Genomic DNA, 24,338 nt, shown 5'->3' with positions numbered 1-24,338 from the left:
TAAGTCCACCCAGTTGAAATCACAGGACAAAACCTAGTATGATATCTAGAAAATACATTAAATACATAAAGTACATTACCAAATGCAGTATTTTTAAAACGAAATCCCCAATCATTGTGTACTCCGGCTTATTCGCTCGAGAAAATCTCTGCAAAAATTCGCCGAACAGGTTTAAGAAAAGACGGGTGAAATCGGGAGTCAATTAAAGAAGCACAAACATTTAGACAGGGCCAAATGTACTTTTTCCAGTTTTTAAACGATATAAAAGGAAATGTATTTATTTTTCACGTGCTTGTTTTCTTACGTCATATAACTTTGCCACTGAGAAAAGATGCGCGATTTGCGATTTTGCTATAGAGTAACCTTACACTCACTGCAAATTTTTAATCGGTTTTTTTGGGCACTTAAATCGGTAATCAAGTAATCATTAGACCAACTGAAAACTGATTGGAATCAAGATTTTCTTTAAAAAAACCAGCCAAGAAAATAAATAAATATTTATTTTATTCTTGTTTTCAGTATTTGTTGTTATAGCGGCAAGAATAATACATCATCTGTGAAAATTAGCTCTCTTACTGTTACGGTTCATGAGATACAGCCTGGTGATAGACGGACGGACGGACAGAGAAGCGAAAACAATAGGTTAACGTTTTGCCCCTTGGGTACGGAACCCTAAAAATTACACCCAGTGGGTAAACTATCGGCCGATAACAAGAAGAGGCTTTGCTCCACAATTTTCCCTTAATAAGCCGTTGCTTAGCAACCAACAAACACCTTCAAAAGTCCTCTTAATTTCTATAGCAACGGAACAATAATCTTAATTCTACAGCATTTTGAAACGCGATAAAAATATAATATATTCAATTAGGGACTAAAATTGCGTGCCAAAGTAATTACTCTCATATAGGCATCGTGAGGACAATGAAGAGAGCTTTCAAGGGATTTTGATCCCTACTGTTACGTACTCAAGGGAGATTATTTTGAGGACATTCCGGTGACTGGGGGAATTTCTTAATAATGATACTGAAATTACGGACAGAAGGTTCTATTAAGTCAAAAATAAGGATAAGTTGGAAAACCTTGGGATTTTTAAAGTTGAGGACATTTTTTGAAGCTGTGTTGTAGAGGTTTTCTGCTGTCTAAAGGATCAATTTTTACATCTTCGTAACTAGATCTGTGGGCACTAAGCTATCCTAATCTTAACTCTAGTTCGCCTAACATTACAATAGTTAGTATGTTCCTTAAACGCATTTATCTTAGAAACCACTAAGACGATTTGAAAAATTCTGAAACGCGGAAAGAAGTTCTCCCGGAACGCCTACGGAACCGCATAGAATAGTTAGTAGGCTATGTATTTCATCTTTAATCGCGACGTAGGTACCTCTAATTCTCCCATTTCGCAAGGAAAACCACGTGAAACACATAGCTTATATGACAGCATAAAATATAACGACATATGCCAATAAATTCAGTATAATAAACTTTTAATATGAAAACGACACCTGTGACGAACGGCTTATGAAACTGCTCTTAATATAAAATATTAAGTACATAATAATCATAACTTATTTATTGGAAAGAATATGTATTTCACGATATCACCTTCTTTCATAAAACTGCAATAATCTTCTGCAGAGTTCAAGATATTTTTATGATTTTTCATCTGAATCTGTTCAGGTTTTGGCACATAAAAGTTAAAAACTCGGTTTCAAATCTATCAAGAATAGTTGGTCTTGTGTTCAAAAGGTACTATTTCCCGTACCTGGGTAAATAGAAGCTTATGTCCCTTCTCAGGTTCTAAAGTCTAGAATCTAGACTGTCTGGGTACGTAATATAATCGGTTCAGTACTTTTGATGTGAGAGATAGACACACATACACATACATACTTTTGCAATTAAAACATTTAACTATTATATAATCTGTGCTTACATGCTGATACCTACGTCATTGTTTTACTTAAAAAGAAGTATTCAATACTCAATAACTTTATTGCATTCCATAATGTGTACAGGCTGGTGGGTAAAATTAAAGGAAACAATTATTGTAAGTACTGTGTGCGCTTTTAATGGAGTTATTTTTTATACACATTTTGTTATTGTATTGCTGTTGGCAAACCAAATAAATAAACAATACATTTTGAACGCAATCATCATCATCATCATCATCTCAGCTGTAGGACGTCCACTGCTGAACATAGGCCTCCCCCTTAGATCTCCACAGATACCTGTTGGAGGCTTCCTGCATCCAGCGTCTTGAACGCAATGCTGAACGGAAAATCCGCAAATTTGAACAGCTAAAGTACCTAGTTTTCGCAATTTCATATGCAATTCCGCTATTACATATTATTATAATTACTTGGATTGCACTTTATTATCTGTTGTTGTTATTATTGCTTTGATTACGCACTTAAATAATAATTATTATTAGATAACGGGTATATAGGTCAACGTCTAACTGTTGTGTAGGTCATAAGTAGTAAATATATAATTATGTAAACACTAATCATTTGCCTAGCCTTTTCCCAACTATGTTGGGGTCGGTTTTCAGTCTAACCGGATGCAGCTGAGTGCCAGTGCTTTACAAGGAGCGACTGCCTATCTGACCTCCTCAACCCAGTTACCCGGGCAACCCAATACGCCTTGGTAAGACTGGTGTTAGACTTACTGGCTACTCGTAACGACTAGTTAGACTGAAAGCCGTCCCCAACATAGTTGGGAAAAGGATAGTAGGTACCTAAATAATAATGATGGATGATGATGTCCTCCTAGCCGATTATCGGCTATGGCGGTTGTTCTCATGTAAGGAGATCAGCCAACTACGCAGGACATATTACAGTGCACAAGCATTCGCGCAGACACAGGTGCACTGTCTATTCCTTCACTCTCATAGCCCGATGGGACGGCAATCTGACGCGACTGGAGAGAGATCAAGATGTACCTACATATATTCTGTCTGCAGCCTAAGTAACACATTAAAACCACGGTATACGCTATAAGCATAAATCTTTAATCATGAGCATACTTAAAACTATAAAAGCTAGCTTTTAAACATAAACTAGAAGTAGTAAAAACTGCTTTTTTATAACCTAGTAACTAGTGCTTAAGGAATAAAACATGCTGCCAACTTAACAGCTTGTAATAAGGTTTTATTAGCTTCGTATTTTCTGATGTTGGCTAGCATTTGTGTTTTGATGAGGTTTTTTAAAAGTTGCTTTTTGAATTTATTCCGGTTTGAAAGTTAAACAAATCTAAGCAAGTCCGTCCGTCCGTCCGTCTATCACCACGCTCATCTCATGAACCGTGATAGTTAGAGCTGAAATTTTCACAGATGATGTATTTTTGTTGCCGCTATAACAACAAATACTGAAAACTAGAATTGCATAAATATTTTGGGGGCTCTGTTTTATAAATAAATGGTACGGAACCCTTCGTGCGCGAGTCCGACTCGCACTTGCCCGTTTTTTTATTCCATTTTTGAAGAAAAGCAAATCTAAGCAAGTCATCATCAGCCCTTTTTGTCACACTGCAGAAAAAGATTGTGTGTTTATCACCACGCATACTCATAGCAATTTGGCGATTTCAGACTTGAAACTCCGGGCTACCTTTACCTTCACTCAGGCATTGGTGTCCAATCTACCTATGTGCATATAACTTGGAAAAGTTGAACCTACACACTTGTACTTCAAAAGCAGGTGCTTTAACCACTGGGCCACGGCATTTGTGGCGGTATTTGTGGCATGGTCTAACAAAACGTTCATTTGTCGATAGTGAAATGGACTACATGAGATTTGATCACGTTGTGACCCATATGGCCTCATCTTGGCTATCTGTCAGAACCTATAGCACGATCAAAGGAATACAGATAGAACAAAAGAATACTTTGGCACCTCTCTAGCATTCTTTCTCTATCAAACTCTTTTGATGTAAACAGTCGTTGTGGATTAATTGCTGGGCTCTGTATGTGTCCCCGCAAACTGCAGAAGGCCGTTCCCAATAACCATCTATCTATTGTTTTGCTAATTAGAGATAGAATTTTAAGATTGGGAACTGCTTAAAGGTAATGTGAAATCCCATCTCTAGTAGGCCAAACAATAGATAGATAGAATATTGGGTCAACCGTTGGCACGAATGTTGGCTGACAGCTCATTTTGGAAATCGAGATTCTTTTCTGTCGTTTGATCTTTGTTATGTGCGCACTACCATTCATGTCCATGCTCATTTATAACCCCAATCGAGCTATTGGCCGACCGACTTTTGCAGTGTGATTGGTGGTGCTGGGGCTCTAAGAATATTTTAGGAGGCAGGGATAATGCATTTGCTCATTTAGTTTTAACGTAACCTTATCGCAGGATTCCACCAAGATTGATCTCGCACATTTGCTCGCGAACAAAAACGTATAACTAGGTACGCGTCGACGCCAGTCGAGTCCACAGCTAGCATGTTTTCGCGCACTAAGGATGCAATTTCACGGACATTTTAGAAATTTTCACACGTTTGTTACTGCTAGAGCGAGAACACCAGAAGATACATTTGTGTGCGTCACAATGTTGCACACTGGTGGAATTTTGCCTGTATATGAACTTGTTTTTAGTATGATCTACCTTTGAAGGCAAACATTTTGAGGAAACCTGGACTATAAAGTCTGAAATCACCAACCCGCATTGAGCAAGCGTGGTGATTAACGCTCAATCCTTCTCCGTGTGAGAGGAGGCCGCAGCCCAGCAGTGGGACGATAAAAAGGCTGTAACAGTAATCTACCTTTTAACAAAAACAGCCTATAGTCACGGACCCTATAATGGTGTAAAAACAAAATGTATATTTATTCATCTGCGAGCCATCCATCCTCCGAGCCTTTTCCCAACTAAGTATGTTGGGGTCGGCTTCCAGTCTAACCGGATTCAGCTGAGTACCAGTACTTTACAAGAAGCGACTGCCTATCTGACCTCCTCAACCCAGTTACCCAGGCAACCCGATACCCCTTGGTTAGACTGGTGTCAGACTTACTGGCTTCTGACTACCCGTAACGACTGCCAAGGATGTTCAATGACAGCCGGGACCTACAGTTTAACGTGCCATCCGAAACACAGTCAATGGTGTCTAAGATATACTTAGAAAGTACATACAAACTTAGAAAAGTTGCATTGGTACTTGCCTGACCTGGAATCGAACCCGCGCCCTCATACTTGAGAGGTTGGTCCTTTACCCACTAGGCCACCACGACTTTCTCCTTTACGTAAACTTGTTTCTAGTGTAATCTACCTTTTAACAAAAACAGCCTATAGTCACGGATCCTATAATGGTGTAAAAACAAAATGAATGTTGATTCTGCGAGCCAATCAAACAATATTGATTTAGGCGCGAAACAACACTCTTTTTGATTGAAATGAGCGTTTCTGTTTTACCTGTATTTTATTTTACTGAAAACTGTAGCTAAATGAAAAGGTTCTTTTCTATTGTAATTACTTATATTAAGTTAGCTATTTTCTATTATAATATTTGATAAAATATACCCTAATGTCAGTTTGGGCTAGTGTAGCTTTTCAACAGTGAAATAATTTTTGAAATCGGTTCAGTAGTCTCGGAGCCTTTAAGGTACAAACAAACAAAGATCCCCGTTCTCCTCGTTATAATATTAGACTAGATAGGTAAAAGTATATAGACTACACTAAAGGAAAGATTTTTACAATACTGGTCAAGTACTTGTACCATCGGTTGGTTGGTGGTTGTGAGATACCATTGTTGTATGCGGGTTTTGCCATGAAAATCTTACTTTTCCATCATTTATAGATATTACAAAATGCCTTCTTCTATTCAAAGTTATATTTAGCTTGTATCTGCATAAATAACGCATTCTTTACTGCACTATGATAAGGAATATGACGACATAACCAGTCAAATAATGCCTTTATTCATCCTAACTTAATATAAGTGCGAAAGTAACTCTATCTGCTTTTGGGAAAAAACTACTGCATTGATTAAAATGAAATAAGATACGTATTATAAAGTATTTACTCAATCAAAGCAATAAATAGAACTAAGTACTGTAATATTCTGACTAGTCTAAAGAATGAGAAAGGAAAAAGTCTAATTCATATTCGGATGCGGGAAGTAGTCGCCACTGGACCAGGCTGGTGAGACCACTAAGTCAAAAATAACTTTTTCAACTTCCAACGACTTCTAAGCTTCAAATTATAATTCCCTAAAGAGAGACAAAAGCCTCAATAACTGAACCCCCGTTATTAACAAGCGGTTCCCATCTATCTTTCCCTTAGATCATTTAACCAACCGGAATAGCCACGAGCATTGTCTGCTAATTTAAACGCGAGGGATGAAGCTATTATCGTATGTACAAAGTCTTTGGATTAGGTGTGGATTAGGTAAATGAAAATTGACAGAACAATAATAATGAATGACAGATTGTTGTGTCAGGTATTTTTGCATCAGAAGCAACTGCCAGGGCTGCGGTATTGTTCGCGCGAGTTATCACGGCCCTGGTACATAAAGGGCTCAAGAAGGAACATGATCGGTTTTAGTCAGTAAGACCCTGATACCCCATCACGCTGCACCCACGGTTGAAATATTTGATGATTTCCTTGAATCTTTGCACCCACCAATGCTTTCTCTCCGCCACCCAAAGATTATATTAATATAAAGGTAGAGAATGCCTCAGGCGTTAAGTCTACCGTTGTACATTATGTACATAGAGAATTAGATTTAAAAGGGGTGATACAAATGCACGCACAGTATAAAATTGACAAACACTAGAATAAACTTGCCACTCGCAATATTTCCAAAACAATGACAGGTGCGGTACCGCATCTTTGACAGATGAAAACTCACGACGATGGCGTATCCAGTAGTTCAATGCTCTAAGACCTTTGTTGTTTCTGCCATTATTATGCAGCGGTCAGAATCAATTAGGAGCTTCTGTTAATTACATTTTACAACGTCGAGTAGTCCGCGATCATTTACCAAAGGGTATTTATTTATAAATACTTTGGACTTTGCTGAAATTGGAGTTGGAAGTTGATAAGTACAAGTTAGTCTGGTTAGTATTTATGTTTGAGTATCTTTGATCTTGTTAAATTATGGTTTTTTGATTGTTGAATAACTTACTAGCTGTGCACGGATTTATCCCAATTCTAAGATAACTTCTTGCACCTAAATGTAAAGTAGCCATAGTTACTCCTTATTACATCAGCTATGGTAAAACTTCTTCCCGCAACCAGATAAAAACTAAATAATATGTTAATTGTTACTCCTTACAACTTCAACCGTCTGACATTGAAAATCCGTCGAAATCAGTCCTACAATTTCAATGATTAGCTGGAGCAAACAAACAGACCGGCAAAAACAGTGAAAACAGCAATAACGATTACTTTTCTTCTAATTCTCTTAATCTATCTAATCTACAATTAATTCTAAATCTTAAGATGGGTGGTGCCGTAAACGAACAATGCAAATGTAGTCAATTAAATTAAAAGACAGAACAAAATTAATAATTTATATACACGACACGTACACTTGAAATCGTCCGTGTGATCTGATAGTAGGTACTTGAAATTAATGTCAAACGCAAGTCATAAACGACAGCGGGTAAATGAATATCTGCCTAGCTATTTCCCAAAAAGTTGAGATCGAATTCCAATCTGACTAAATACAATGAGTCAGTGACCCCAAAAATGCTGACTCTTCACTCTATATATTCTGAGTGTAAAAGGTGGTATATACATATGTATAGAAGAGATGATAACCAACCAACTATAAAGATTGCATTATAATATTGTATCGCTTATGGGGAGAGTACGTTTTGTCTGGTCTACTCGCTCTAGCAAACAGTAACAAATTGCGTACGAACATTTCTAAAATGGCTGTGAAATTGCAACCTTTGTTCGCGAACAAGAGCAAAGGAATCTCCTCGTAATGGCGTCCATGCCGATGGTCGGTCAAGGCGGTTATTCTCTCTAATGAGATCAGCCAGCTGCGCAGGACATATTAGGTATAGTGCACGAGCATCAGCGCAGATACAGGAGCACTCCCTATGAATTCACTCTCATAGCCCGATGGGACGGCAATCCGACACCACCGGAGAGAGATCAGGCGCAGGACCGACATTTACGTGCTCTCCGATGCACTGTGCTGAGCGAGGGCCGTATTGCGCGCTTTAAGACGCACATTTTCCCCATAATTTTAAGTGTGTCATGCGTTTTTTATTGCGCAATAAATATTTTTTTCTTTTCTTTCACTAAGCTTTTTGCACCACCGCTTATACTTTGTACCACAGCAAAAGTTTTTGATTATAAATACACTGCTTACTCACGAACGCTTGAAAACGGTAATGAATCAATTTTGCACTATTTATTTATGTTTATTCCTACTGATTATGTTATAGCTTTTATTTTTGTGGCTAACGTTATCGTTTTAGGCTACGTAAAAATATTTTATTTTTATTTATACCAGCTGTTGCTCGCACGCACTATGCAAGAATCATCATCTTCCTATGTCGGGGTCGGCTTCCAGTCTAAACAGATGCAGCTGAGTACCAGAGTGCCACAAGGGGCGACTATCTCTCTGACCTGCTCAACCCAGTTACACGGGCAATTCGATACCCCTTTCTAATAAGACTTCCCGACTACACAAAACGACTGCCAAAGATATTCAAATGACAGCCTTGTCCCACCAATTTGCATGCTTTCCGAAACACCAAGGAACTCATCGTCATAACAAGATGGTGGGTGACCATCCATGACCCAAGGATCGACAAATGTGTCTTAACCTAGGTCTTAGCGATAAGACCACCCATTCTGTCATTTACTTTAATTAGTTCTAAGATAAAAAATGTCCCAGCGGGGCCCAGCAGGACCAAGGCCTGCCGGGGTTGCGGGATTGTTCGTAAGAGTTACCGCGGCCCTGGTACATAAAAGGCCTATGACGGAACACGACGCTTTTTAGTCAGTAAAAGTCTGACACTCCCTCACCGCTGCTAACCCACAGCGGGAGGGGTCATTTGATGTTTTTTTGCGTCGTTAGAAAAAAAAGAAGATCTTAAATAAGAATGTGTGTACCTAATCTTCTTCTTCTTAGCGTTTATCCCGTCTTGTGACGGGGTCCGCTTTCCGTATCTTCTTCTTCCACGTCGCACAATGTGTGTACCTAATGACATATAATATATCTAGAGCCCCTCTCACTCCTAACTGAGTAATTTGTGTAAATGGCAGTCAAGCGCGTTTATCATTAACGTGTAAGGTGTAAGCCACTTCAGATTGTCTCATTTCCTATTCCACATGACAGATCGTGGCAATGCATTATTAAGAGATCTTTGATAGCTTTAATTGGATGGTTTAAGTAATTCGTCTTACGTGTACCTATTTGATTTTAAGTTTCTACGTAAAATTGCCGTAATGTTCGATAACATAATAATTTTATGAACATTTACTGTAAGCTTTGAAGTTGTCTTTCATAAAATAAGCAAGAAGTTTTCTACCAAACACTAGCTTCTGCCGCGTCCTGTGGGAACTACTTGGAGATGCACTCTATATTTCCTCTGTCTCATTATATTTCGAGTGGACGGCAATCCGACACGACCCGAGAGAGGTCAGGCGCAGGACCAACATTAATGTGCTCTCCGATGCACGGGTGAATCAATCACCAAATTCTAGACTCCTTACCTTACTGCTCTCTGAAAGTTACTAAAACCCACAAACCTCATTATTACGTCTTCACCGAGGAATGATACCCGAAATCCCAGTTGTGCTATGTGATATCTAGACGATAGGCATTCAGTCTCAAATACCAAGAAAGGTATTCGAATACGTTTACCAGGTCGTCAGATACTTGACAGATTCTGATGAGAATGATGAACGGAACATGAGTTATTTTATCTAAGTGTTAACTTCTTTAAGTACCAATGCGAGATAAACAGCCCTTTCATGTGAATAAATGGTGACTGTACCAGTACATAATGCGACTATTTACATTAGTTTACTCGACAAAGTCTTACATACCTCTGTTATCAGCTAGCCCGCATCTGTTCGCATCATTAGATAATACTAATGGTGCAGGTTCACCGACAAGATAAACGTCCGTTTTTCTTAAAACAATTGTTTAGTTTGGAAATTGAACGTGGAAATTCATAGTAAACAATTGATTTAAGAAGACAACTTTTGCGCCATCCCAGTTTGAAAGTTCTGCGTGCTGTGCTGCTGCTGCCGCTGCGGCTGCGGAGAACCTCAAGCGGAAATATAGTGGCCTTGTCGGCAACTATACTTTCGAGCCATTTGGGGTTACCCACGGATCATGGGTTTCGAATGCCCACGGTGTTTTCAAGAAGCCTGACTACCACCTTGGACCAAGGATAAGCATTGCCATCCAGGGAGGCAATGCTGCCAGCCTTTTGGGCACGCTCCTTAGTTTTAGAATAAATACCGCGTTTATAATATTATTATTTGTAAATAGCTCTCTACATATTTTTGTAGTAAAGTCCTAATAAATCTGTTTAAAAAAACTGACGTTTATGCTGACGGTGAACTCGGGCCCGAGTTTGTAGAGGTAGTTAACTAGCTGATAACTAAGTCTTGTTTAAATACAACATTATGTTGGTTGTGTTTCATAACTGTTAATATCTCGTTTGCTGTAATGTCCATTGAAATCTGTTCTACAGTTGTAAAGGCCTGAATGAAATAAATGACTTTGACTTTACAGTTAGGTATATCGAAAACTTAAGAGCAAAGCTGAGTAATATTTTCATTTGCTTCAAAGAAGCTGGTGCCCATCTTGATACCAGACACCGCCGCCATTTTCGCGCAGAAAAACCCAGTGGAAAATCCGCTAGTATGAAGACGCTGTTAATCTTTACACCCGCTAAACCAACGTGGGATTGCAAATAAAAAACAGCTGTAAGAACATCATAAAAAAGAACATTAAATACTTAATATGCTAGATCAATGATACATAATAAAAAAAATCGTAAAGATCATAAAAAAACCTTTTTTTTACACCCTCCTTTGTACAGAGACCATAAAGTTTAGACGTCGATTTTATACGTTTGTATACGTATTCTTTTTTTAAACTGTTAAAGGTTGAACTCTTATTTTTATTGGCTATGGAAATGGATGGTCGTAAAAACTTTGCAGGAAGTCAAAAGGTGGGTAGGTAAGTTTGTTGAAATGTAACTCAGTGTAAAATTATTCTACCGTGACCTAAGGCTAAGAGTATAAAATGTAAATGGACGTAAAGTTTCTTTTTTTAGAATTTTATTTGAAATGTTATTTTTGAATATGTTAGCGTACATTTTCCATTTCTATTCTACACTTTCTGAAAACTTATTAAGTATTCAACAGTAAGCTAGTAGAATGGCAAAAATTTACACTTTTGTGACTTCTTCAAATACCCATTCTTTTCCCAGGTTCATACCAAATTGTACCAAAATTGGCTCAGCTCAGGTAACAGATATACAAAAACATTATTATGATATTACAAGTCTGTTCTTCCTTAAGTAACATCATCTGTCAAAATGACAACCGACATTTACATTGCTTGGTTGAACGTGAATAATTTAAATCGGTGACTGGTCCGAGTCCAGTAAGATGAAAGGTGGTCTGTTTGCCTCTATTCAACCATCCATTCCTGCGAAGCCTTGGTTTTATAAACATAAAAAAGTATCCAAGACCGTTATTTCCGTTATCTGCAGAATACGTATTGGTCACTGTTGCTCCCCAGTTTTCTTAAACAAAATAAGAGTTCGGGACTCCTCACTCTGTGAATGTGGTCTAGATGAAGGCACGCTTGACCATATCTTTCTTAATTGCCCCCTGAATGATGCTTTCTCTTTTGATCGTGTCATTGCTAAACTAAAAATTCAATACCCGGTAAATGTTCGTCATCTTCTTTCATTCTTTCCTAACCCTCTAATGGTAAATGCTTTTGTTAGATTTATTTCTTCTAATAATGTTAAACTGTGACAGTGTTTATATCTTTCATAATGGTAATATGTAATGTGTATATAATTACTTGTGTACTAAGTTAATTTTAGCAAATTCATTAATTATAGTGTATGTATTTTGTTGCAGGCTCGATATCCTCCACCAGAAAAGTTGGAATTATTTTCTTACATTAATTTCTATATATTTTTCTTTTTCTGTTTCATATTTTCCCATGTGTCGTCACTAGCTACGCGAGTCTGGCAGAAATTGCCGTCAAATACGGCAGATTGCCAAAAAAAAAATTAAATCGGTAATGGCAAGACATTATTAGCGAAAACGCTATTAATGTATTGATGAAGCAATCTATCTTAGTTACTCATTTATTTATATCTTGCTGTGGATTTCTTTAACTTATCCATGGTTTCGCGATTTGACATTTAACATACCTACGTAACTTTTATGGAGCTTAGATTTGTCAAAATTTAATCGAAAAACACAAATTAACGGATAGTTAGGCTAAGTATAGCTATTTTAGGAAAACTTATATTTGTAAGTTCATAGTTTATTTCTAACCGACTTCCCGGAGATGACGAGGTTCTCAATTCAGATGTTTTTTTTTTATTCATTCTCCTTCTTTGATTACCTGGTAAGGTATGTAGAAAGGGGTATGGTAAATAATTAGCACATGCCTAACGTTTCCGCAACTACATGTGTAGGTAAAGGCCGGCTTTCACGTCATACCTATTTCATGAGATTTTGTACAGAGATCATCTTGAGCCTAAGAAATGAAAGGGTAGTACTTTACTTTTTGTCTGAATGCGCAAAGTAGCTCCCTCAGCACGTGGGCGGAAAAGCCAGTTAGTAACACGTAACACATCTGTTGAAACAAACAAAAATATCCAGCGTGCCTCACAAGAAAACGAGCATAACGTTAATTTTCCGCTTTACCAATAACGATAAGAACCATAGTCTAAACTAAAGTCTTAAAATCCTTTGTGAAATTACTGCACCTGTTGTTCTACTAAAGCAAAGAGTAATTAATTCGAGTTGGTTATTAAAATCTTGCTCATTAGACCTACTTACTTACGCAAAGTAGGTCTTACACCTTTGGGTTGCGAAATTTCTAGTGCTCTGCTGTTTTCCAGTGGTTTTACCGGCGTCCCGTGGGTACTACTGCTTGTACTGGGATAGAATATAGCTAAATGTTACTTGGGCATAGATAAGCTTCCCAACAGTGGGAGAATTTTTCATATCGTTTCTTTAGTTTTGGGGCCTGTATGGTACAAACAATATTTTATTCCTTTATACCTATTACAGTAGATTAGATTTCATAACTAGTAGGACTTACTTTGTTAAAACAGAATCAATCCACAGTCATTATTTTGAGACAAAGGTATTCTCAATTTTTGGAATCTAGAACTTTTCAAATCAGTTCAAAATAATGATACTCGTGGTTAGGTATGAGGGTATTATAGTTTGGTAATCGTTTTATTTACATAGTGCAACTAAGTCTTAGTTTTGTTATAATTAAAAGTATATTAAGTACCTAACAAATCTCCGCTACAAAATGGCGCAATCACAATATAATTTCACGTGCTCAACACATAAACGGATTCGAATGTATTTGTACAAACGTAAATAACATTATTTGTGTGTTAACAGTAACTGTGTGTTTAACGATAACACACTCAAGTGCTCACGGATTTGTTTGTTTTTTTTCTTGTTATTTCGTAAATGTTACATCTCGCTTTGTTGCTGGGAATAATCATTTGTTGGTTGGGAAACCTTGTTTGGATGATGGGAATTCGACCTCATTTTTATAATTACTTATTATGAGGATCTGGGGCACGATTCTGCTAATTTTACTTAAGCGACATACGATTCACATCCGACTGAGATCCAATCACGACTCAATTACGATTGAAGCCTATGTGGCATTATTATTTTTTCTTTGAAATAAACGTTTATACCCTTTTCTGTCGTTTAATAATAAATATTTTTGTCTGCAAATGATTTACGATTGCAATATGATTGTAGAGCAAACTACCGTATAGATAGACCAAAATGACCAAAATTAAAGAGTTGGCTAAGTAACAGCCGCACGAGTCGATCGATCATAAGGTTTATGGGATGGAATCTTGTCATGGCTCCCGCCTTTCGGAAGGCACGTTAAATTGGTCGTAAAGAATTGAATGTGAATCCCATCGAGCTTAGAATTATAATATAATCCCGGCAGTCATTTGAACATCTTTGACAGAAGTCAGACAGTATAACAACCAGTCACACCAAGGAGTAAGTATTGGGTTTCCAAGAGAACTGGGTTGACGAGGTGATCATAAAGTAAAATTTATCATAGGGAAAAGCTTAGCAGATGATTAAAGCTGAAGAGTTTGTTTGTTCATCTCAGGAATGATGTACTGGTATAAATATAAAAAAATATTTTGTAGTATTAGATAGCCTACTTATCGAGGAAGATTTAAGGCTACTTTTGATCTGGGTGTGCGAAGTTATACCAATGGAACCTGAGTGAAACCGCGGGTGTAACCTAGTGAACAATACATGGTTAATTGAATGTAATTTGTATGCGAAGTTCGGACACCCGCGGCGCTGATGTTCTCGGCGTGAATCAATAGGGTTATGTTCTGATTGTATTATTATTAATAGGTTGATGTGTATAGTTTGTTTGATTGTTTGTTTGTCGCATCATGAACTCATGATCCTTAAAAGTACTCTTGAAAATGATTCATCTGCCTAACCTTTTCCGAACCACAAATGTTGGGATAGGCTTCCATACTGACCAGATCCGCCCGAGTAGAAATAATGATTTAAATAGAACGACTGTCTATCTGATCTCCTCAACCCAGTTACCTGGGCAACCCGATACCTGGGAAGACTCGATGTCAGACCTTCTGACTGCTAACAGAGGCTAAAATAGGCCGATGTTTGATACGCCTATCGCCCAGAAACAGAATTGGGTCACAAAACTGGATCGTAAAAATATAATTACAGTTCCAAACTCCTTATTATGATAACATTACGTGGCAAAATAAAGCTGGCCGTTTGGCGAGCATTCCAGTACGGTTAATCATTGATAGTTGCTCAAACATTCGGTGATGACGTGGAATGAGGCAGAGTGTAGTAAAAAGAATGGGGAGACTTATTAACAAGAGGTTTAGAAGTACTTACTACTAAAAGCGTCAAAATATCCGCCAAAAGACCAACCAAAGAACAAAAAAAAACAATACCAAAAGGAGGTGGTGCCGGCCATCTTGTCAAAATCAACGCAATCAAAAGTGTTTTCAACGCAAATAACTTATTGGAATGTCGCTCTAAGATCTTCTATGAGTTTATTTCGTTATATTGATAGATTGAGATGAGAAAATTACTTTTGAAAGATATACGAGGATGATTTTTGAATGTCCTGTATTTTCATCTTTCACAAACCCAGTCAGGGTTGAGGAGATCAGATTCTCAGCTGCATCTAGTTAGAATGTAAGCCGCCCGCAACGTAGCACACAGAAACTCTAACCAGAGCTTTTTGATTTTAAATTATTTCAAATTGATTGCTCTCTCGTGCATGTTTTACGAATTTCGTGTGAGACTCACACGAGTATGGCTCAACCGCTTTCGTTACTACTGATGGTTGGTACAACTATTGATGGTTTATCTCACGAAAGCGGGTAAGCCATGCTTGTGTGTGTAACTATACATACACATTTTCTTTGTATGACTCGGCGTCTCGACCACTATTGAGCGCTTCCGAGCTTACGCATACCTACAACGACAATGTGCAATATGTGCATGTACATACTCACACAAATCAAGCTCACCCGCTTTCGTGAGATAAACCACCAATAGTAAAATACTATCAAAAAGATAAAATAATTTTCGTGGGTCCAACACAACTTTCTACTTAATACAATAGCCTGATAGGGAAACCCTTTACCCACGCGCGGGAAGTTGATAAGATAAGTATTATCTACCACAGCTCGTAGTAGGGGACTCCCTTGAATCATGAATTGCTTTACTTTATTAGTGTTTTTAGGGTTCCGTAGGGCTTAGTCAAAGCCGCGTAGAAATCGCAACCCGATACCAAGGAGTATCGGGTTGCCCGGGTAACTGGGTTGAGGAGGTCAGACAGGCAGTCGCTTCATGTAAAACTCTAGCACTCAGCTACATCCAGTTAGACTGGAAGCCGACCCGAACGTAGTTAGAAAAAGGCTCGGCAGATGATGAAGACCCATAGGGAAGTCGGGAGCCTATTAGTAAGACTTCGTTTTCCGTCTGTCACATGGCTGTATTTTATAAACTGTGATAGTTAGACAGTTGAAATTTTCGTAATGATGTATTTTGTTGCCGCTATAACTACAAATAAAACTGAAAACTAGAATAACAAGTATTTTAGGGGGCTTCTAATACAACAAATGTGATATTATGTCTCGTTTTAATTGGTACGGAACCCTTCGTGCTCGAATCTGATTAGCACTTGGCTGGATTTTCTATATTAGCTTTTTATTGTCTGTCTGTCAACCTAAATCATGATTATCATTGAGTCATCGACGCTATCTAACAATATTATCGTTCGAAAGCTTTGTTTTGGATATTAGTTACTCAGTTAACGTAAGCCAGAGAGCCTGAGAACCAGTCTTACCAAGGGGTATTAGGTTGCCCGGATAACCGAGTTGAGGAGGTCAGATAGACAATCGCTCCTTGTAAAACACTGGTACTCAGCTGCATCAGGTTAGACTGGAAGCCGACCCCAACATAGTTGGGAAAAGGCTCGGCAGATGATGGCAAGAGCATTGATCACCACGCTTTCTCAAGTTGGACAGACGACCTTATAAAGTGTCGCCGGAAGACGCTGGATGCAGGTCGCCTCTAACAGGTATCTGTGGAGATCTAAGGGGGAGGCCTAAATGTTCAGCAGTGGACGTCCTATGGCTGAGATGATGATGATGACGTTTTCTCAAGTCGGAATGGTGATTTCAGACTTCGTATTTATTCCGTTCTATCTTACTAAAGAATGTCATGATTCTCTGTTGGGGTCGTAATGTACGTCAAAGAACAGGCCCATTTTCCTTATAGACTTAGGGTTATATTCATCGTTATATACCTATGTAGGTACAAGTATAGGAGCCCGTGGCAAGTAAGAGCCGCAAGGGTCGATTGATCATAAGGTTAAGCAACGCCTATCACGGTCTGTTCATGGATGGGTCACTATCTTATCAAGAGAAGTTCCTCCGTGTTTCGAAAGACATGTTAAATTGGTCGTTAGCTGAGATATTCAAACTGTAATCGAATTAAGCACTACAACAACAAAGTATGATAACTTAATATTCCTTCTTCTAATGCTCTTTAATAACGACAGTATACCTAAACAATATTATTCCTGAATATAAATTAAAGACACTCTGCCCTATAAATTGCCAAAAATCACAGAGAAAACATCAAAGCATTCAAAATGTACTGCAGACGACGTTAACGGCAACAATATAGTCTATGATCACAGAATAACGTTCCGAGGAGTATTATTAGCCGATATTAATCTGCCATAGATTAGTTTATGAACAAGCTTAGTTGCTATTATGAAATCGATATCGAGAAACAGCTCTGAATAACAATATTATGTAAATACTGATAAAATGTGGCGTGGTTTAACTTAATATGTTGCTATTTTACTTGATTATGGTAATATTATAATCACGCGAGAAAATATAGGTAAGCAAGAAAATTCAGTAAAGAGGTTGTATATAAAAAAATATAATTTCTTACAGATAAATAAAAAAAAACAAAAGAGGTGCGTATCAAAAACTCACCAGTATCAATAGTTCCAAATTCAAAATTCAAATCCACCAAACAAACACATCACTACACTTTGTTTTTTTTTTCCAAAACGTTTCACTCAAGCAACGACATCAATTAAACGCGACTCAAATATTTACAATATAAATACATACGCACAAAATCTCCAACAAATCAAACGTACTGACTTTGTTTTGATATTCGAACGCGATTTTTTTACACAATCCAACCATTATAACGAGCCCGGACCCTCATTACGGACGTATCTGTCCTAAAATCACCCTCAAGGGACATCACTAGTTTTTTTTTAATAAATCACATGTAGGGGTTTGCGAAAATTCCGCACGCAAACAAATCGCGACAACGTTCCTCTCGAAACGCTCTCTGAACACTGAACGTACGTCCCTATCGCAGCTTTCAACAAATCTATATGAGAAAGTACACAATATGGCTATCTTTCTCTAGCTAGTTACATCTCGCATCGTCCGTCCCGTTCACTTATTATCCTGGCCACTGAAACCGAAAAACGTCGGACAAAAATATCGAATTATGCTCTCATTATACGTAAATTGGAACGTGTTTAATTTTTCATGTTTTGTTTTTTAATTAGACGGGATGGCGGGAGAAAGTGACGTTCATTTTGGCGCGAAGGGTTATCAATCTTTATGGGTTCACAGATAACACAAGCGGGGTTAGGCCGTAGGAATATTAATTAATTTTATTTATATTGAAAGGACTTTTTATCGTGGTTTTATGTAGAGAGGTTTTAGTCGTAAATATTTATATGTAGATTAAAGAACATGGCTGCTTTTTAAGTTTAATGGCAGAAATGACTTTTTGGACGGAAAGCTTGGAATTTTTTTGGGTTTTTTCCATGGAAAATATGTTAGCATCGAGAAGTCTGTATTTATTATATCTTTACCCTTGGGCAATAGATTTGGGTCGCCATTTTTAGTTAGGCAGACAGTAATGTTCAGTTCAATTTAATTATTTTTATTGTTATATCCCAGCTGAAATGGGTCCCTATTGCTAAGATTTTTCTGTACGACTGTCTAGCTGTATCTCATGACAGACAGGCTATTACAATATAAGTAAGAATTAATATTTTTATTAATTTAATTCGGCTCCCTACGTGTGCTACTCCGACTCGCACTTGGCCGATTTTTTATTAAAACCTCTTTATTAGATCACGACCTCTGTGAAATTTAAAATGGCTGCGTGACACGAATGAACGCACGCTATTAATATTTATTCATCTTTTATTTTTTCATAAAAATGTCATTAGCTTCTTTAAATAGTAAAGAGATGCTAATTTTCTGTTATATTAGGTTCTTAACTTACTAAGCCCTCTAAGCTTGACTATTTTATCCTGATACGGGAAATAGTTCCCTCGGGATCCGGGCAATACCTAGGGCAAAGGATACATAACTTAAAAAGATAAAGTTAATTCATAACGTCGTCCACGACGAAAAGGATCAGATAGGGCGATAGGATCTAAGGAGATCAGCCAGCTGCGCAGTACATATAGTGCACAAGCATTTGCGCAGACACAGGTGCACTCACTATTCCTTCACTCTCATAGCGCGATGGGACGACAATCCGACACGACACGAGAGAGATCAGGCGCAGGACCGACATTTACGTGCTCTCCAATGCACGGCTGTATCAATAAGCAACTTCCAGACTAGTCTGATTACCTTTTTTAACAATAAGTGTCTAAACACACTATGCCGAACGTACGCGACCGAAGTTCCGCGGCTGATTTTACGTTCCAACGTAATCGCCTGATATGACACACCATAAGTGCCGAACTTACGCGGCAGAAGTTCAGTTGCGCAATTTTGTGTGTATGAACTTCGGTCGCGTATAATGTGTGTTCTACAGAATACGTTGCCGCCGAATTTCCGCTGAACTCACGCCCGACTGAAGTTCGGCTGTACGCTGTAACGCAACGTAATTTCGGCATAATGTGTCGCCAGTAATTCAAATAGCATTGCAGGCGTAATCATGCCGAACTTCCGTCGCGTATTCTCGGCATAGTGTGTTTAGACCAGTGGTTCTTAACCGGTGGTCCGCGGACCACTGGTGGTCCCTGGAGGCATTCCAAGTGGTCCGCGAAGCTTAGCTTTGACGACGTTAATTTTTATCGACTTGTAATTGCGAGCGGGGGTTTTCCCATGGACGTATATCGGGTGTGTGGTACCTAGTCCCCCCATTCATGAAAATGTATGTTTGGGCTACATTTTACGTAATTTTGGTTTTGAGTCTTAAAAAATAATTAAAATTTCGCGCTCGCTTCGCTCGCGTATTCAGAAACTGTATGCCCTTACTTTTGCATTTGTCAACAAACAAAAAGTTAAGTAGGTACGTTTGGGCTAAATTTTACGTAATATTTGGTTGAAGTCCGATAAAAATGTCGCGCTCGCTTCGCTCGCGTATTCAGAAACTGTGTGCCCTTATTTTTGCATTTGTCAACAAACAAAAAGTTTTGGCTACATTTTACGTAATATTTGGTTTAAGTCCGATAAAAATTTCGCGCTCGCTTCGCTCGCGCATTTAGCAACTACATAGCCGAATTTTTCTTTCTTTGCATTTGCTTACCTACACAACTGCCGCCATGCGTTTAGCTTTTCATTAGAACTGACCCAAAAATTCTGTATTTTTTTTGATACATAATAAAGAAATGAGTGCTAATTTAGGTAAACCGATGAGGTGGTCCCCGGCAAGACAAACTTTAGTTAAAGTGGTCCCTGATGTCAAAAAGGTTAAGAACCACTGGTTTAGACACTAATACTTAGTTTATTTAAAAATCTATTGTTGTTTTAATAATAGTATACCTACATAATCGGCTGTGCAATTTCAAAACCTAGTATCTGACAAATTTTAAAAAAAGCGTGTTTTTGCATTTTTCGACCTTATAGACCACTCTCCACATACTAGGATAGCAAAAACTCCCAAAAATTTGACAAAAACGAAGTTACACAAAGTCGGAAACCTAGTATCTACAGCAGTGGTTCTTAACCTTTTTGACATCAGGGACCACTTTAACTAAAGTTTGTCTTGCCGGGGACCACCTCATCGGTTTACCTAAATTAGCACTCATTTCTTTATTATGTATCAAAAAAAATACAGAATTTTTGGGTCAGTTCTAATGAAAAGCTAAACGCATGGCGGCAGTTGTGTAGGTAAGCAAATGCAAAGAAAGAAAAATTCGGCTATGTAGTTGCTAAATGCGCGAGCGAAGCGAGCGCGAAATTTTTATCGGACTTAAACCAAATATTACGTAAAATGTAGCCAAAACTTTTTGTTTGTTGACAAATGCAAAAATAAGGGCACACAGTTTCTGAATACGCGAGCGAAGCGAGCGCGACATTTTTATCGGACTTCAACCAAATATTACGTAAAATTTAGCCCAAACGTAGGTACTTAACTTTTTGTTTGTTGACAAATGCAAAAGTAAGGGCATACAGTTTCTGAATACGCGAGCGAAGCGAGCGCGAAATTTTAATTATTTTTTAAGACTCAAAACCAAAATTACGTAAAATGTAGCCCAAACATACATTTTCATGAATGGGGGGACTAGGTACCACACACCCGATATACGTCCATGGGAAAACCCCCGCTCGCAATTACAAGTCGATAAAAATTAACGTCGTCAAAGCTAAGCTTCGCGGACCACTTGGAATGCCTCCAGGGACCACCAGTGGTCCGCGGACCACCGGTTAAGAACCACTGATCTACAGTAAACGTTTTCAAAATGCAAAAATTACAAGATTAAAACATAGTATCTAACATCAACCATTTTAAAAACCTAGTAAGTGCTTGTAGTTACTTGGATACAAAATGGTTCATGTAGATACTAAGTCAATGAAATGGTTGTAATAAACGTCAAAACTCCCGCGCAACTTTAGTAAGTGAGAAGAAGTCGTTGCAAGTGCGTGTTTTTGTCTCTAAAAATGAGTAAAAATCAGTTTTATAGGTCGAATTTGATCTTGAGTGCTTTAAAAGAACAACATGGTGAAATTTAAGTACGCTTCAGTGTATAATATTGTCAAGATTGTTTGTTTTCCAAGGTTTTTTATGAATAAAAGGCATTTTTTTTAAACGACGTCAAAAATCATCAAATGACCCCTCCCGCTGTGGGTTAGCAGCGAGGGAGTGTCAGACTCTTACTGACTAAAAACCGTCGTGTTCCGTCGTGGGCCTTTTATTTGCCAGAGCCACGGTATCTCTTTCGAACAACCCGCAGCCCCGGCAGGCCTTGGCCCTACTGGGCCCCGCTGGGGTTGCTGACATCTTTTTGAGGAGCGCGTGGAACAACACGCGCCGTCGACACGGGTCTGTCGTCTAAGCAGACAGAAGGACGCTGAGCCACCCGAACTCACCGCCCACAGACCCATGCCTATGGTGGCCGGGAGTCATCTCGCGACACCCGGCGCCCGTGGTGCCTACCTGCTCCAGCGCGGCGGCCGGAATGAGAGGTGCGAACTCTTTGACGTTCCGCCGCATCCTTCTCGAGCATGACTGCTTCGCAGAAGGAGCCGACGGCATCCCATTCCCTCTCGCCCCGGATCATGGCCTGAACCAGGGCCGGACGCGAGAAGTCGCCGCCGCCTAAAGCCTCGACGAGTACCCGGCGGTGCCCTTCCCATGCAGGGCACTCCTGGACTGTGTGGTCCACCGTGTCCTCGGGGCTGTCCGCACAGTGGTGACACCCGGGCGCCTCCTCACGTAAGATTCGATGCAAGTACCTACCTCCCGAAACAACCGTGTCCGGTGAGGACCTGCGTCATGCGGTACGTGAGGGCGCCGTGACTCCTGCCGAGCCACTCCTCAAAGAGGGGACTTACCGCCACTATGGTGGCGTGCCCTGTTCTGGGTTGCGACAGTCGTTCCCTCCAGGCCACCATGAGATCGCACCGGAGCTCCGCCCGCTGATCGACAACTTGTCGCGGCAACGGGGTTTCCCCCGGCGCTGAGCCTCCTCGAGCCAGTCGTATAGGCGCAAGAAGACTCTCGCCTCCAGATCTCACGGTGGCAGTCCGGCTAGTAGGCCAGCTGCTTCGCGGGAGATCGTGCGGTACCCCCGGATTAGCCTAATGGCTATCACCCTTTGGGGCACGTTCATGTAGTGTACGGCCCGCGGCCGTACCGAACGTTATGAAAAAACACAATCCCTTGACCACGCCAACCTTAAAAAATATTCCAAGAGGCATTAAAGAAAGTAAAAAGGAAGGCATAGTAAAATCATTATTACAGCTTATGCCAATGAACAGAAGGGAGTTTTGGCAAAGTTTACCGATCAATAATAATTCAGTTGATTTAGTTTCTGGTGGTCAATTATTAATAAGCGAATAATTTATTTTATTTGAATATTGTTTTCAAATATTTTGAGTGATTTTTTTTTTTACTGAGAAAAAGAGTTTTTTTTTATCTTTTTCATTAAAACTGCTTGAGTGATAAGCAGTTTTAATTTCGTTGTTTTATTCTATTGTTTCTTACTAGGTTTATAAAAGTGCATTTAGTTTCTACTCAATAAATTCAGACCTAAATGAAAACAAAGCAAGTGATCTTACTAGGTTTTGAAATTGTCACACTCGAAAAGTTAGAACTAAGAAAACAATTTTTTTATTAGTAACTGCTCCTCTACGTACATACTTGGTGATAGACGCATTAAAACACCTTTTTTTTAAACCTTGTTATCTCCCTCAAATTTTGCAATCACTCCCTGGACGGTACGACTAATATTATTGAAACGGCAAGCTGTCAAAGATATGAAATCGTTTTTCGGCTCTCCTATAAAATTTGGTTTTGTGCAGATACTGGGTTTTGATATTTCACAGCCGTAATGTCTATTTTTGTCTACTGACATTTTATTTTCCTTATTATGAACCAACCTATCTGCTAATGCATTTCAACATGTTTTTTCCTTTTAAAATGTTAGTAGGTGTTTTTTGCAAATACCACTTACAGAACTGCTTTTCGCACACGGATAAAAGGTAGAAGGTAACCTATAAGTATTATATTCTTTTGATAAGCCACATTACTACCGAGTTTTATCAGACAACCATCATGTAGTTTTTGCGTGAAAGAGGAACAAACATAATCATTACTTCACTTTCGCATCCCTACTAATATTATAAATGCGAAAGTAACTCTGTATTGTTATCGGCACGAATCTTGAGCTCTAATTTATTGGGTCCCTTTTGTGGTATGAAGAGAAGCGCGGGGGCGGGCTAAAGCGGTGATTAGCCCGCAGAGCATCGCTTCATAGCCGTCATTTGGGATTGGTTCTTTGCTAATAAATCACTTCTGTGCAGATGTAGGTCAGAGCTCAAGATTCGTGCCTATAACTATAAGTCTGTCTGTATGTTACGCTTTCACGTCTAAACCACGGAACTGATTTCAATAAAATTTGGTACAGAGATAGAGTTGACCTTGAGAAAGAACATAGGATAGTTTTTATCCCGGACTTTTGAAGAATACGAACGCGAAACGCGAAACACGAAATCTTGGAAACGCGATATAACCGAACTCTACGCGGGCGAAGCCGCGGGCGGAAGCTAGAAGCTAGTTTATTATATTCGTAAGATAAGGTAAGGTTGTTAACATTAT

General features: G+C 38.9%; 1 long non-coding RNA gene across 1 annotated transcript in view; it reads right to left on the bottom strand.

Annotated features, from left to right (window-relative positions):
• LOC135118961 (uncharacterized) overlaps nt 1-18,179 on the bottom strand; it is a 66,235-nt gene extending 48,056 nt beyond the window's left edge. Inside the window, exon 1 of the long non-coding RNA XR_010277887.1 lies at nt 17,738-18,179. This is a non-coding gene — a long non-coding RNA (uncharacterized LOC135118961). The remainder of the gene's footprint in view (nt 1-17,737) is intronic.
• Between the last annotated feature and the right edge of the window lie 6,159 nt (nt 18,180-24,338).

Source organism: Helicoverpa armigera, chromosome 27 (genome assembly GCF_030705265.1).
Source record: "Helicoverpa armigera isolate CAAS_96S chromosome 27, ASM3070526v1, whole genome shotgun sequence".
In the NCBI taxonomy this organism is placed as follows: domain Eukaryota; kingdom Metazoa; phylum Arthropoda; class Insecta; order Lepidoptera; family Noctuidae; genus Helicoverpa; species Helicoverpa armigera.
This window is presented reverse-complemented; position numbering and strand designations above follow the sequence as displayed.